This window comes from Arachis hypogaea, chromosome 5 (genome assembly GCF_003086295.3).
Source record: "Arachis hypogaea cultivar Tifrunner chromosome 5, arahy.Tifrunner.gnm2.J5K5, whole genome shotgun sequence".
NCBI classification, from domain to species: Eukaryota; Viridiplantae; Streptophyta; class Magnoliopsida; order Fabales; family Fabaceae; genus Arachis; species Arachis hypogaea.
In genome coordinates, this window is record NC_092040.1 from 21,879,765 (window position 1) to 21,896,144 (window position 16,380).

Here is a 16,380-nt window from a genome sequence, read left to right on the forward strand (position 1 = left end):
CCCAACCCCCCCACACACACGTATACCCTCCCACCACCTGTTCACTCTGCAATAAGCCACTCTTAGCTTTCTTCACCGCCACACCACTTCTCCTTTCTTCCAAAATGCTAACATACAGCAACAAAAATCAAAAGGAGAAAAGAAATAAAAAAAGAAAGGAAATAGGAGGCTTGAGGGGGAAATGGAGAACAGAGGGAGAGAGTGACGGAACAGAGAAAGAAGAGAGGAAGGAGAATCGCTGCACTGTGCCGCTCCTTGCGTCGGTTGCCGTCGCTACCGCCAGACCCAGAGGAGAGAAACAAAGATCGAGAGAGAAGGCCGCGATCGAGGAGAAGAAGAAAGGGCGTTGTCTCGCGCCGTCGTCGCCGCGCCTTGCTTCCGTCGCCGTTGAAGCTTCAACCATCGCTGTTCGCCATTCCAAACTGCTGTTGCTGCCGCTATCATGGTCGTCACCATCGCAGAGAAGATGAGGAGAGAAAGGGTAGCACGCGAGAGAGCGAAGACGCAAGAGGGAAGGAGAACGTGATAGCCAAAGAGGGAGGTAGCGTCGCCGCTGTCGCACAGCACCACCGCCTTCGCCGTCGCTAGGGTTACCGCCACTGCCAAACCCTAGCCACCACTGTTGCCACTGCCAGGGTTTAGCTTTGTCAGGTCCTGCCACCGCCAAGGGTTCCATTCCGGTCAGATCTTCCGTCGTCACCATTGCATCTGTGTTGTTGCTCTACTGCCATTACCGCAGGTGGAGTCTGCCGTTGAGCTGTGCATCATTGATGGTGGTGAACCAAACTGTCGTCCTTGTTGATGAAACTTTTGAGGTAGCCACTGTAACTCCCTTGCTTAGCCATGACCTGCCATTTTCCTCACCAAAGAACACTACTAGAACCACCGATGGCACTAACTTGCACTATTTCTTGTTGTTTTCATTCAATTTGAATCCAATATTTCCTCCAGGTGCTGTGGTCATTGATGTTGCAGTAAGAAATGAATGTTGTTGTTGTTGCCGCTGACGGGTTATCGCTGCTGGTGTAACTCGTGTGGCTGAGTCGATTTATGATAGGAGATTTGTTTTAAAAATAAATGATTTAAGTTATGAATGCCAATAAATATAAATGAGTAACTGCAAATGGTTATGGTTGCTTTGTGTGAATAATTGTTGGAATTGAGTTGAATCATGGCTGTAGTTGGTGATTAGTTTAATGATTTAATGTAGTAATTATTGATGATGTTGTGTATTTTGAAGTTATACTTGCAGCTAGTACTTGTTGATGTTGATTTTGTGTATGGAATGTTGCTATGGTTACGTTGCACCGATGATATGAAATTGTGATGTATTGAATTAAGAGTTCTTGGGCAACTTTGGTTAGTCAATTGAAAGTTAGAAATGTGGTTACTTTTGCTTATTGAATGATTGTTAAATTCAATGAAAAAGGAAATGCTGCTTGTATATTATTGTTTGTGTTGGAATAGACGATGGTTGCTGAACTGAGATTGGTTTTATTGATAAATCTGTTGCTGAAATCGTTTAGTTTGACCTGATTGATTTTTTGTTGAATTAATGGATAAACTGCTATGCTTCTGCTGCTTGCAAGTGTAATGGTTATTGACTTCAATGAATAGAATGCTGCCTAAATCCATTACCTTTGTTCATTTTACTGTTTTGGGTGCTGTATGATGGGCCATTGATTGCTGTTCTGCTGAGTGCTGCTCTGCTTCTTGCTGGTTGGATTAGTTTTAATTGTTTCCTCATGTTTTCTTGCTGGAATTGGCTTATTTACTTCCTTCCTATGAATTCATTATGATTTTTTGTGTTTTTAAATGTCAAAGAATTCATATGGAATTTGAATTGATTGATTGAAATTGTGAAATAGGCAAATTTACTGCTGAAATGCTGTCGGAATTTATTTTAAGCTATTTTCAATATTCATCTTTGATTCAATTAATTGATTGAGTTGGTATTTAATTGCTTTTGGTTTTCAACTGTTGCTAAGCTCAATTGATTGATTATTCGGCTAAGTGCTTCACTGTTTTGGTTGTTCGAAGCTTGAAGCTTTGGGTTTTGTTATTCACTATTTGGTTGTTGTCCTATTTGGTTGTTCAATTAAAATGCATTGTGTTGTTTGAAAGGGTGCAAGTTGTGAATTGGTTGTGTTTGTTGGAACCGTGGACGGTGGAAATATCCAAGTTTTAGGGGAGGTTTTGTCAAAATTTTTCTAAACATTTTGGATAAAACTTAGTGAAAAAATTATAATTAGTGTTATATCTTGTTTCTAACTTTTTTATTTCGGTTTTTCTTATATACAGGAGTGCTGAAATGGTGACTATATGCTACCTTGAGGGCTCAAGAATGTTTTGATGCATAGAGACACTAATCTATGTTAGAAGTTAGAACTTTTATGTTTTGGTTGAACTTTTATGTTTTGGTTGAACTAATCAATGTACTCACTAGCTAATGTTATTTTGTTTCAAGACAATTTTAGCTAAAAGGATCTTGTTTGACTTATGTATGTTTTTGCATATTATATACATGTAAACTTATTTATTAAAAGCGTTAATATATTAGTTAATTTAAAAAATAATTTAGTAAATTATGCATGTAATTTGTAATAAAAAAAAGTTACAAAATAATTAATTTACTTTCGTAACTAAAGGAAAAAATGTTACAAAATTGTGTAACATTTTGTAACAAAATTTTTTGATAGGAAAAAAATTGACTGTCACAAAAAATACCTTCAAGATCAAAATTTGTTACCACTTTTGTAACGGCTTCTGGATTTTTTGTATCGGGAAAAATTGTTACAAAATATGGTATTGAATTGTAACAGTTCCATTTTTCGTTACAAAAACTTTTTGTAACGGGACTTACTGCAATGGACCCTTTTTTTGTTACAAAAAACTTTTGTTTCAAAATTTCGACGTTTTGTAACAATATTTTTTGTTACAAATACGCCTTTTTCTTGTAGTGTGGGTGACTTTACTGCACCTACTCCCGACTTTTATGGGAGAAGCATCTCTATCCCTGCCATTGGAGCAAACAACTTTGAGCTTAAGCCTCAATTAGTTTCTCTAATGCAACAGAATTGCAAGTTCCATGTACTTCCATTGGAAGATCCTCATCAGTTTTTAGCTGAGTTCTTGCAAATCTGTGACACTGTCAAGACTAATGGGGTTGACCCTGAGGTCTACAAACTGATGCTATTCCCTTTTGCTGTAAGAGACAGAGCTAGGGCATGGTTGGACTCACAACCTAAAGAAAGCCTGGACTCTTGGGAAAAGCTAGTCAATGCCTTCTTGGCAAAGTTCTTTCCACCTCAAAAATTGAGTAAGCTTAGAGTGGAAGTCCAATCCTTCAGACAGAAGGAAGGAGAATCGCTCTATGAAGCTTGGGAAAGATACAAACAATTAATCAGAAAGTGTCCTTCTGATATGCTTTCTAAATGGAGCATCATAGGTATTTTCTATGATGGTCTCTCTGAACTGTCCAAAATGTATTTGGATAGCTCTGCTGGAGGATCTCTTCATCCGAAGAAGACGCCTACAGAAGCTCAAGAGCTAATTGAAATGGTTGCAAATAACCAATTCATGTACACTTCTGAAAGAAATCCTGTGAACAATGGGACTAGTCAGAAGAAAGGAGTTCTTGAGATTGATACTCTGAATGCCATATTGGCTCAGAACACAATATTGACTCAACAAGTCAATATGATTTCTCAAAGTCTGTCTGGAATGCAAAATGCAACAAGCAGTACTAAGGAAGCTTCATCTGAGGAAGAAGCTTATGATCCTGAGAACCCTTCAATGGAAGAGGTGAATTACATGGGAGAACCCTATGGAAACACCTATAATCCTTCATGGAGAAATCATCCAAATTTTTCATGGAAGGATCAACAGAGACCTCAACAAGGTTTCAACAATAATAATGGTGGAAGAAACAGGTTTAACAATAGCAAACCTTTTCCATCATCTTCTCAGCAACAGACAGAGAGTTCTAAGCAGAATAACTCTGACTTAGCAACCATGGTCTCTGATCTGATTAAAACCACTCAAAGTTTCATGATTGAAACAAGGTCCTCCATTAGAAATTTGGAGGGACAAGTGGGTCAGCTGAGCAAGAAAATTACTGAACTCCCTCCTAGTACTCTCCCAAGCAATACAGAAGAAAATCCAAAAGGAGAGTGCAAAGCCATCAACATGGCCGAATGTGGAGAGGAGGAAGAGGCAGTGAACGCCACTGAGGAGGACCTCAATGGACATCCACTGGCCTCCAATGAGTTCCCCAATGAGGAACCATGGGAATCTGAGGCTCAAAATGAGACCATAGAGATTCCATTGGACTTACTTCTGCCATTCATGAGCTCTGATGAGTATTCTTCCTCTGAAGAGGATGAGTATGTCACTGAAGAGCAAGTTGCTAAATACCTTGGGGCAATCATGAAGCTAAATGACAAGTTATTTGGAAATGAGACTTGGGAGGATGAACCCCCTTTGCTCACCAAAGAACTGGATGACTTGTCTAGGCAGAAACTGCCTCAAAAGAGACAGGATCCTGGGAAGTTTTCAATACCTTGTACCATAGGCACCATGACCTTCAAGAAGGCCTTGTGTGACTTAGGGTCAAGTGTAAACCTCATGCCTCTCTCTGTAATGGAGAAGCTAGGGATCTTTGAGGTGCAAGCTGCAAAAATCTCACTAGAGATGGCAGACAATTCAAGAAAACAAGCCTATGGACTTATAGAGGATGTTCTGGTCAAAGTTGAAGACCATTACATCCCTGCTGATTTCATAGTCCTAGAGACTGGGAAGTGCATGGATGAATCCATCATCCTTGGCAGACCCTTCCTAGCCACAGCAAAGGCTGTGATTGATGTTGATTGAGGAGAATTGATAATTCAAGTGAATGAAGAATCCTTAGTGTTTGAGGCTCAAGGATATCCCTCTGTCACCATGGAGAGGAAGCATGAAGAGCTCCTCTCAAAACAGAGCCAAACAGAGCCCCCACAGTCAAACTCTAAGTTTGGTGTTGGGAGGCCACAACCAAACTCTAAGTTCGGTGTTGAACCCCCACATTCAAACTCTAAGTTTGGTGTTGGGAGGTTCCAACATGGCTCTGAGCATTTCTGAGGCTCCATGAGAGCCCACTGTCAAGCTACTGACATTAAAGAAGCGCTTGTTGGGAGGTAACCCAATGTCATATTTTATCTATTTTCTTTTGTTATTTTATATTTTTTGTAGGTTGATGATCATGAGAAGTCACAAAATCAATGAAAAAAAGCAAAAACAGAAAGAAAAACAGCACACCCTGGAGGAAGAACCTGCTGGCGTTTAAACGCCAGTCAGGCTAGCAGATGGGCGTTTAACGCCCAGTCTGGCACCATTCTGGGCGTTTAACGCCAGAAAGGGGCATCAGACTGGCGTTAAACGCCAGAAAAGGGCAAGAAGCTGGCGTTAAACGCCAGAAATGGGCACCAGCCCGGCGTTTAACGCCAGAATTGGCACAAAACGAGATTTTGCTTGCCATTTGGTGCAGGGATGACTTTTCCTTGACACCTCAGGATCTGTGGACCCCACAGGATCCCCACCTACCCCACCACTCTCTCTCTTCTTCTTCACCCATTCACCAATCACCTCAACACCTCTTCCCCAAAAACCCTTCACCTATCAAATCCCATCTTTCTCTTCACCACTCACACCCATCCTTCATAAAACCCCACCTACCTAACCATTCAAATTCAAAACACTTTCCCTCCCAAACCCACCCTCACATAGCCGAACCATCACCACCCCCCACTCCTATATAAACCTATCTTCACTCCTTCATTTTCACACAACCTAAACACCACTTCTCCCCCTTTTGGCCGAACACAAAGCCATTCCCTTCTTCCTCATTTCTTCTTCTTCTACTCTCTTCTTTCTTCTTTTGCTCGAGGACGAGCAAACCTTTTAAGTTTGGTGTGGTAAAAGCATTGCTTTTTGTTTTTCCATAACCATTTATGGCATCCAAGGCCGGAGAAACCTCTAGAAAGAGGAAAGGGAAGGCAAAAGCTTCCACCTCTGAGTCATGGGAGATGGAAAGATTCATCTCAAGGGTGCATCAAGACCACTTCTATGAAGTTGTGGCCTTGAAGAAGGTGATCCCTGAGGTCCCTTTTTCACTCAAAAAGGGTGAATATCCGGAGATCCGACATGAGATCCGAAGAAGAGGTTGGGAAGTTCTTACCAACCCCATTCAACAAGTCGGAATCTTAATGGTTCAAGAGTTCTATGCCAATGCATGGATCACCAAGAACCATGATCAAAGTGTGAACCCGGATCCAAAGAATTATCTTACTATGGTTCGGGGGAAATACTTGGATTTTAGTCCGGAAAGTGTAAGGTTGGCATTCAATTTGCCCATGATGCAAGGAGATGAACATCCTTACACTAGAAGGGTCAACTTTGATCAAAGGTTGGACCAAGTCCTCACAGTCATATGTGAAGAGGGTGCCCAATGGAAGAGAGATTCAAGAGGGAAGCCGGTTCAATTGAGAAGGCATGACCTCAAACCCGTGGCTAGAGGATGGTTGGAGTTTATCCAACGCTCAATCATTCCCACTAGCAACCGGTCCGAAGTTACCATAGACCCGGCTATCATGATTAATAGCATCATGATTGGAGAAGAAATAGAAGTTCATGAGGTTATATCTCAAGAACTTTATAAGGTAGCGGACAAGTCTTCTACCTTGGCAAGGTTAGCCTTTCCTCATCTCATTTGTCACCTCTGTTATTCGGTTGGAGTTGACATAGAGGGAGACATCCTTATTGATGAGGACAAGCCCATCACTAAGAAGAGGATGGAGCACACAAGAGACCCCACTCATCATGAGATCTCTGAGATACCTCAAGGGATGCACTTTCCTCCACAAAACTATTGGGAGCAACTAAACATCTCCCTAGGAGAATTGAGTTCCAACATGGGACAACTAAGGGTGGAGCATCAAGAACACTCCATCATCCTCCATGAAATTAGAGAAGATCAAAGAATCATGAGAGAGGAGCAACAAAGACAAGGAAGAGACATTGAGGAGCTCAAGCACTCCATAGGATCTTCAAGAGGAAGAAAGAGCCGCCATCACTAAGGTGGACCCGTTCCTTAATTTCCTTGTTCTTTATTTTCCTGTTTTTCGAATTTTAGTACTTATGTTTGTCCATGTTTGTGTCTTGTGATCATTAGTGTCTTAGTGCCTATGCCTTAAAGTTATGAATGTCCTATGAATCCATCACCTTTCTTGAATGAAAAATGTTCTTAATTGAAAAAGAAAAGAATTGCATGAATTTTGAATTTTATAACAGTTTGATTATTTTGATGTGGTGGCAATACTTTTGTTTTCTGAATGTATGCTTAAACAGTGCATATGTCTTTTGAATTTGTGGTTCATGAATGTTGGCTCTTGAAAGAATGATGAAAAAGGAGACATGTTACTGAGGATCTGAAAAATCATAAAAATGATTCTCGAAGCAAGAAAAAGCAGTGAATATAAAAAAAAAAGAAAAAGAGAGAAAATTTCGAAAAAAAAAAATTTCGAAAAAAAGGGAGAAAAAGAAAGAAAAAGAAAGAAAAAGAAAGAAATAAAGTTGTGATCCAAGGCAAAAAGAGTGTGCTTAAGAACCCTGGACACCTCTAATTGGGGACTCTAGCAAAGCTGAGTCACAATCTGAAAAGGTTCACCCAATTATGTGTCTGTGGCATGTATGTATCCGGTGGTAATACTGGAAGACAGAGTGCTTTGGGCCACGGCCAAGACTCAATAAGTAGCTATGTTCAAGAATCATCATACTTAACTAGGAGAATCAATAACACTATCTGGATTCTGAGTTCCTAAAGAAGCCAACCATTCTGAATTTCAAAGGAGAGAGTGAGATGCCAAAACTATTCAGAGGCAAAAAGCTAAAAGCCCCGCTCATCTAATTAATACTGATCTTCATAGATGTTTTTAGAATTCATTGCATATTCTATTCTTTTTATCTTATTTGATTTTCAGTTGCTTGAGGACAAGTAACAATTTAAGTTTGGTGTTGTGATGAGCGGATAATTTGTACGCTTTTTGGCATTGTTTTTAGTATGTTTTTAGTATGATCTAGTTAGTTTTTAGTATATTTTTATTAGTTTTTAGTTAAAATTCACTTTTCTGGACTTTACTATGAGTTTGTGTTTTTTTCTATGATTTCAGGTATTTTCTGGCTGAAATTGAGGGTCCTAAGCAAAAATCTGATTCAGAGACTGAAAAGGACTACAGATGCTGTTAGATTCTGACCTCCCTGCACTCGAAGTGGATTTTCTGGAGCTACAGAAGCCCAATTGGCGCGCTCTCAACGGCGTTGGAAAGTAGACATCCTGGGCTTTTCAGAAATATATGATAGTCCATACGTTGCCCAAGATTTGATGGCCCAAATTGGCGTTCAAAGTCACCCTCAGGAATTCCAGCGTTAAACGCCGGAACTGGCACCAAAATGGGAGTTAAACGCCCAAACTGGCATAAAAGCTGGCGTTTAACTCCAAGAAGAGTCTCTACACGAAAATGCTTCATTGCTCAGCCCAAGCACACACCAAGTGGGCCCGGAAGTGGATTTTTATGTCTTTTACTCATCTCTGTACACCCTAGGCTACTAGTTTTCTATAAGTAGGACCTTTTACTATTGTATTTTACATCTTTTGATCACTTTAGATCTCTAGATCATCTTTGGACATCTAGTTCTTAGATCATTGGGAGGCTGGCCATTCGGCCATGCCTAGACCCTGTACTTATGTATTTTCAACGGTGGAGTTTCTACACACCATAGATTAAGGTGTGGAGCTCTGCTGTACCTCGAGTATTAATGCAATTACTATTGTTCTTCTATTCAATTCCGCTTGCTCTTGTTCTAAGATATCACTTGTTCTTCAACTTGATGAATGTGATGATCCGTGACACTCATCATCATTCTCACCTATGAACGTGTGATTGACAACCACCTCCGTTCTACCTTCGATTGGGTGAATATCTCTTGGATTCCTGATACACGATGCATGGTTGATCGCCTGACAACCGAGTGCTCGCCTGACAAACGAGCCAGCCATTCCGTGAGATCAGAGTCTTCGTGGTATAGGCTAGAACTGATGGCGGCATTCAAGAGAATCTGGAAGGTCTAACCTTGTCTGTGGTATTCTGAGTAGGATTCAATGATTGAATGACTGTGACGTGCTTCAAACTCCTGAGGGCGGGGCGTTAGTGACAGACGCAAAAGAATCACTGGATTCTATTCCGGCCTGATTGAGAACCGACAGATGGATAGCCGTGCCGTGACAGGGTGCGTTGAACATTTCCACTGAGAGGATGGGAGGTAGCCACTGACAACGGTGAAACCCTTGCTTAAGCTTGCCATGGAAAGGAGGAAGAAGGATTGGATGAAGACAGTAGGAAAGCAGAGAGACGGAAGGGAAGGCATCTTCATACGCTTATCTGAAGTTCCTACCAATGAATTACATAAGTATCTCTATCTTTATCTTTATGTTTTATGCGTTTATCACCATACCCATTTGAGTTTGCCTGACTAAGATTTACAAGGTGACCATAGCTTGCTTCATACCAACAATCTCTGTGGGATCGACCCTTACTCGCGTAAGGTTTATTACTTGGACGACCCAGTACACTTGCTGGTTAGTTGTGCGAAGTTGTGTTTATGCCATGGTATTGAACACCAAGTTTTTGGATTCATTACCGGGGATTATTTGATTTGTGAAAAGTATTGATCACAATTTCGTGCACCAAATTTTTGGCACCGTTGCCGGGGATTGTTGAGTTTGGACAACTGACGGTTCATCTTGTTGCTTAGATTAGGTATTTTTTTTCTTCAGAATTCTTGAAGATGAATTCTAGAGTTTCAAGATGATCTGTTGAAGTCTGGCTGGCTGTGAAGCCATGTCTAATTTCATTGGACCGAGGTTTCAACTTATCATCACAAGAGCATGTTGATTTCTATCAATCTTGCTGTTGGAGCAGTGATCTGCTAAGGCTCGGCTGGCCTCTGGCCATGTCTAGTGTTTTGGACCGAAGCTTTCTTTGAAAGCTTGGCTGGCTGTGAAGCCATGTCTAATTCCTGGACCGGAGTCTTAGACTAAACATTGCATGATTCCTGGAATTCTCATTAAGAATTTTGATACCTTTTTCCACTTAATTTTCGAAAATCACACAAAAAAATTACAAAATCATAAAATCCAAAAATATTTCTTGTTTGAGTCTAGTGTTTCATTTTAAGTTTGGTGTCAATTGCATGCATTCATTCATGTGTCTTAAGGATCTTCAAATAATTCTTGATGATTTCTTACTCTGATCTTTGAAATCTATTGACTTGAGTGTTTCGTGTGTCTCATATGCATTCTCATTTTGTTAGTGTCAGTAGTATACAAACTGCTAAGTTTGGTGTCCTGCATGCATTGATATTTGATTCTTGTTGAATTTGATTTTTCCTTATTATTAAAAATCCAAAAATATTTTTAATTTATGTCTTCTCAAGTCAATAATACAGAGAATTGAAGATTCAGAACATACAGCAGAGGAATTACACAGAAAAAGCTGGGCGTTCAAAACGCCCAGTGAAGAAGGACAGACTGGCGTTTAAACGCCAGCCAGGGTACCTGGTTGGGCGTTTAACGCCCAAAAGGGTATAGTTTTGGGCGTTAAACGCCAGAATGTGCACCATTCTGGGCGTTTAACGCCAGGATGGCACAAGAGGGAAGATTCTGTTTTCAATGCAATTTTTTTTCAAGTTTTCAAAATCAAATCTTTTTCAAATCATATCTTTTCAATCATATGTTTTCAAAATTGATTTCTTTCTATTTTCAAAGATACTTGCTATCAATTAATGATTTGATTCAACATTTCAAGTATGTTGCCTTTTCTGTTGAGAAAGGTTTAATGTTTGAATCATATCTTTTCTTGTTAGCCAAGTTTTTAATTTTCAAAATCAAATCTTTTTTTAAAAAAAAATGTTTTTCAAATCAAAAGACATATGTACTGTTCACGCATACATTCAGAAATCAAAAGTATTGCCACCACATCAAAATAATTAATCTGTTATAAAATTCGAAATTGATGCAATTCTTCTCTTTTTCAATTAAGAACATTTTTCATTTAAGAAAGGTGATAGATTTATAGGACATTCATAACTTTAAGGCATAGACACTAAGACACTAATGATTATAAGACACAAACATAAATGAAACATAGAGCATAATTTTTGAAAAACAGAAAAATAAAGAACAAGGAGATTAAAGAACGGGTCCACCTTAGTGATGGCGGATTGTTCTTCCTCTTGAAGATCTTATGGAGTGCTTGAGCTCCTCAATGTCTCTTCCTTGTCTTTGTTGCTCCTCTCTCATGATTCTTTGATCTTCTTTAATTTCATGGAGGAGGATGGAATGTTCTTGGTGCTCCACCCTTAGTTGTCCCATGTTGGAACTCAATTCTCCTAGGGAGGTGTTGATTTACTCCCAATAGTTTTGTGGAGGAAAGTGCATCCCTTGAGGCATCTCAGGGTTTTCATGATAAGGAATTTCCTCCTGTCCATGAGTGGGATCTCTTGTTTGCTCCATTCTCTTCTTAGTGATGGGCTTGTCCTCATCAATGAGGATGTCTCCCTCTATGTTAATTCCAACTGAATTACAGAGGTGACAAATGAGATGAGGGAAGGCTAACCTTGCCAAGGTAGAGGACTTGTCCGCCACCTTATAAAGTTCTTGGGATATAACCTCATGAACTTCTACTTCCGCTCCAATCATGATGCTATGAATCATGATAGCCCAGTCTATAGTAACTTCGAACCGGTTGCTAGTGGGAATGATTGAGCGTTGGATAAACTCCAACCATCCCCTAGCCACGGGCTTGAGGTCATGCCTTCTCAGTTGAACCGGCTTCCCTCTTGAATCTCTCTTCCATTGAGCGCCCTCTTCACAAATGTCTATGAGGACTTGGTCCAACCTTTGATCAAAGTTGACCCTTCGAGTGTAGGGGTGTTCATCTCCTTGCATCATGGGCAAGTTGAATGCCAACCTTACATTTTTCGGACTAAAATCTAAGCATTTTCCCCGAAGCATTGTAAGCCAATTCTTTGGGTCCGGGTTCACACTTTGATCATGGTTCTTGGTGATCCATGCATTGGCATAGAACTCTTGAACCATTAAGATTCTGACTTGTTGAATGGGATTGGTAAGAACTTCCAAACCTCTTCTTTGGATCTCATGTCGGATCTCTGGATATTCACTCTTTTTGAGTTTGAAAGGGACCTCGAGGATCACCTTCTTCATGGCCACAACTTCATAGAAGTGGTCTTGATGCACCCTTGAGATGAATCTCTCCATCTCCCATGACTCGGAGGTGGAGGCTTTTGCCTTCCCTTTCCTCTTTTTAGAGGTTTCTCTGGCCTTAGGTGCCATAAAGGTTATGGAAAAATAAAAAGCAGTGCTTTTACCACACCAAACTTAGAAGCTTTGCTCGTCCTCGAGCAAAAGAAGAAAGAAGAGAGTAGAAGAAGAAAAAATAGAGGAGATGGAGAAGGGCTTTGTATTTCGGCCAAGGGGGAGAAGTAGTGTTTAGGTTATGTGAAAATGAAGGAGTGAAGATAGGTTTATATAGGAGTGGAGAGGGGTTTGAATTTGAATGGTGAGGTAGGTGGGGTTTTATGAAGGATGGATGTGAGTGGTGAAGAGAATGGTGGGATAGGTGGGGATCCTGTGGGGTCCACAGATCCTGAGGTGTCAAGGATATCTCATCCCTACACCAAGTGGCGTGCAAAAAGGCCCCTTCTACCAATCCTGGCGTTAAACACCGTGGTGCTGCCCTTTTCTGGCGTTAAACGCCAGCTTCTTGCCTATTCCTGGTGTTAAACGCCAGTCTGGTTTCCCTTTCTGGCGTTAAACGCCCAGAATGGTGCCAGACTGGGCGTTAAACGCCCATTTTGCTGTCTTCACTGGCGTTTAAACGCCAGCAAGTTTTCCTCCAGGGTGTGCTATTTTTCTTTCTATTTTTCATTCTATTTTTGCGTTTTTTTCAATTGATTTTGTGACTTCACATGATCATCAACCTACAGAAAACATAAAATAACAAAAGGAAAATAGATAAATATAACATTGGGTTGCCTCCCAACAAGCACTTCTTTAATGTCAGTAGCTTGACAGTGGGCCCTCATGGAGCCTCACAGATGTTCAGAGCAATGTTGGAACCTCCCAACACCAAACTTAGAGTTTGAATGTGGGGGTTCAACACCAAACTTATAATTTGGTTGTGGCCTCCCAACACCAAACTTAGAGTTTGACTGTGGGGGCTCTGTTTGACTCTATTTTGAGAGAAGCTCTTCATGCTTCCTCTCCATGGTTATAGAGGGATATCCTTGAGCCTTAAACACAAAGGATTCTTCATTCACTTGAATGATCAATTCTCCTCTGTCAACATCAATCACAGCCTTTGCTGTAGCTAGGAAGGGTCTGCCAAGGATGATGGATTCATCCATGCACTTCCCAGTCTCTAGGACTATGAAATCAGCAGGGATGTAATGGTCTTCAATTTTTACTATAACATCCTCTACAAGTCCATAAGCTTGTTTTCTTGAATTGTCTGCCATCTCTAGTGAGATTCTTGCAGCTTGTACCTCAAAGATCCCTAGCTTCTCCATTACAGAGAGAGGCATGAGGTTTATGCTTGACCCTAGGTCACACAGAGCCTTCTCAAAGGTCATGGTGCCTAATGTACAAGGTATTGAGAACTTCCCAGGGTCCTGTCTCTTTTGAGGTAATCTCTGCCTAGTTAAGTCATCTAGTTCTTTGGTGAGCAAAGGGGGTTCGTCCTCCCATGTATCATTACCAAATAACTTGTCATTTAGCTTCATGATTGCTCCAAGGTACTTAGCAACTTGCTCTTCAGTGACATCTTCGTCCTCTTCAGAGGAAGAATACTCATCAGAGCTCATGAATGGCAGAAGTAAATCCAATGGAATCTCTATGGTCTCAGTGTGAGCCTCAGATTCCCATGGTTCCTCATTAGGGAACTCATTGGAGGCCAGTGGACGTCCATTGAGGTCTTCCTCAGTGGCGATCACTGCCTCTTCCTATTCTCCAAATTCGGCCATGTTGATGGCCTTACACTCTCCTTTTGGATTCTCTTCTGTATTGCTTGGGAGAGTGCTAGGAGGGAGTTCAGTAATTTTCTTCCTCAGCTGACCCACTTGTGCCTCCAAGTTTCTAATGGAGGACCTTGTTTCAGTCATGAAACTTTGAGTGGTTTTGATTAGATCAGAGATCATAGTTGCTAAGTCAGAGTGGCTTTGCTTAGAATTCTCTGTCTGTTGCTGAGAAGATGATGGAAAAGGCTTGCCATTGCTAAACCTGTTTCTTCCACCATTATTGTTGTTGAAACCTTGTTGAGGTCTCTGTTGATCCTTCAATGAGAGATTTGGATGATCTCTCCATGAAGGATTATAGGTGTTTCCATAGGGTTCTCCCATGTAATTCACCTCTTCCATTGATCGGTTCTCAGGATCATAAGCTTCTTCTTCAGATGAAGCGTCCTTAGTACTGCCTGGTGCAGCTTGCATTCCAGACAGACTTTGAGAAATCATATTGACTTGCTGAGTCAATATTTTGTTCTGAGCCAATATGGCATTCAGAGTATCAATCTCAAGAACTCCTTTCTTCTGATTCGTCCCATTGTTCACAGGATTCCTTTCAGAAGTGTACATGAATTGGTTATTTGCAACCATTTTAATGAGTTCTTGAGCTTCTGCAGGCGTCTTCTTCAGATGAAGAGATCCTCTAGTAGAGCTGTCCAATGACATCTTAGACAGTTCAGACAGACCATCATAGAAGATACCTATGATGCTCCATTCAGAAAGCATGTCAGAAGGACACTTTCTGATCAATTGTTTGTATCTTTCCCAAGCTTCATAGAGGGATTCACCTTCCTTCTGTCTGAAGGTTTGGACTTCCACTCTAAGCTTACTTAATTTTTGAGGTGGAAAAAACTTTTCCAAGAAGGCATTGACTAGCTTTTCCCAAGAGTTCAGGCTTTCTTTAGGTTGTGAGTCCAACCATATCCTAGCTCTGTCTCTTACAGCAAAAGGGAATAGCATAAGTCTATAGACCTCAGGGTCAACCCCATTGGTCTTGACAGTGTCACAGAATTGCAAGAATTCAGCTAAAAACTGATGAGGATCTTCCAATGGAAGTCCATGGAACTTGCAATTCTGTTGCATTAGAGAAACTAATTGAGACTTAAGCTCAAAGTTGTTTGCTCCAATGGTAGGGATAGAGATGCTTCTCCCATAGAAGTCGGGAGTAGGTGCAGTAAAGTCACCCAGCACCTTCCTTGTATTGTTGGCATTGTTGTTGTTTTCGGCTGCCATGTCTTCTTCTTGTTTGAAGATTTCTGTTAGGTCCTCTACAAAGAATAGTGCTTTAGCTTCTCTGAGCTTTTGCTTCAAGGTCCTTTCAGGTTTAGGGTTAGCCTCAACAAGAATGCTTTTGTCTTTGCTCCTGCTCATATGAAAGAGAAGAAAACAAAAAAATATGGAATCTTCTATGTCACAGTATAGAGATTCCTTGAGATGTCAGAGGAAAAGAAGAATAGAAGGAGGAGGTAGAAGAAGAAAAATTCGAACTTATCAAGAGAGATAGAGTTCGAATTGTTGATAGTGGAGGAGTGTTAGTCCTTAAATAGAAGGATGTGAGAAGAGGGGAAGAATTTTCGAAAATTAAAGTTGGGAAAGAAATAAAGTGATTTTTGAAAAAGATTTTGAAATTAGAAATCAAAGAGATATGATTGAAAACTATTTTGAAAGAGATGTGATTAAAAAGATATGATTGAAAAACAATTTAAAAAGATTTGATTTTTAAAATTAATGACTTGGCTAACAAGAAATTTAAAATATATGATTCAGACATTAAACCTTTCTCAACAGAAAAGGCAACATACTTGAAATGTTGAATCAAATCATTACATTAATTGTTAGCAAGTGTTTTTGAAAAATGGAAAGAAATTGATTTTGAAAATATATGATTGAAAAGATATGGTTTGAAAAAGATTTGATTTTGAAAAATTATGAAAACTTGAAAAAATTTGAATTAAAAACAAAATCTTCCTTCTTGTGCCATCCTGGCGTTAAACGCCCAGAATGGATACCATTCTGGGCATTTAACGCCCAAAATACTACCCTTTTGGGCGTTAAACGCCCAGCCAGGTACCCTGGCTGGCGTTTAAACGCCAGTTTTCCTTCCTCACTGGGCGTTTGAACGCCCAGCTTTTTTTGTATAATTCCTCTACTGCATGTTCTGAATCTTCAATTCTCTGTATTATTGACTTGAAAAGACACAAATTAGAA

General features: G+C 40.3%; 1 non-coding gene across 1 annotated transcript; it reads left to right on the top strand.

The window, feature by feature from the left end:
- The first annotated feature begins 14,892 nt into the window (after positions 1-14,892).
- On the top strand, positions 14,893-15,000 carry LOC112804156 (small nucleolar RNA R71). Its single transcript, XR_003202774.1, has one exon. It is a non-coding gene; the product is annotated as a small nucleolar RNA R71 (small nucleolar RNA).
- The last annotated feature ends 1,380 nt before the right edge of the window (positions 15,001-16,380 follow it).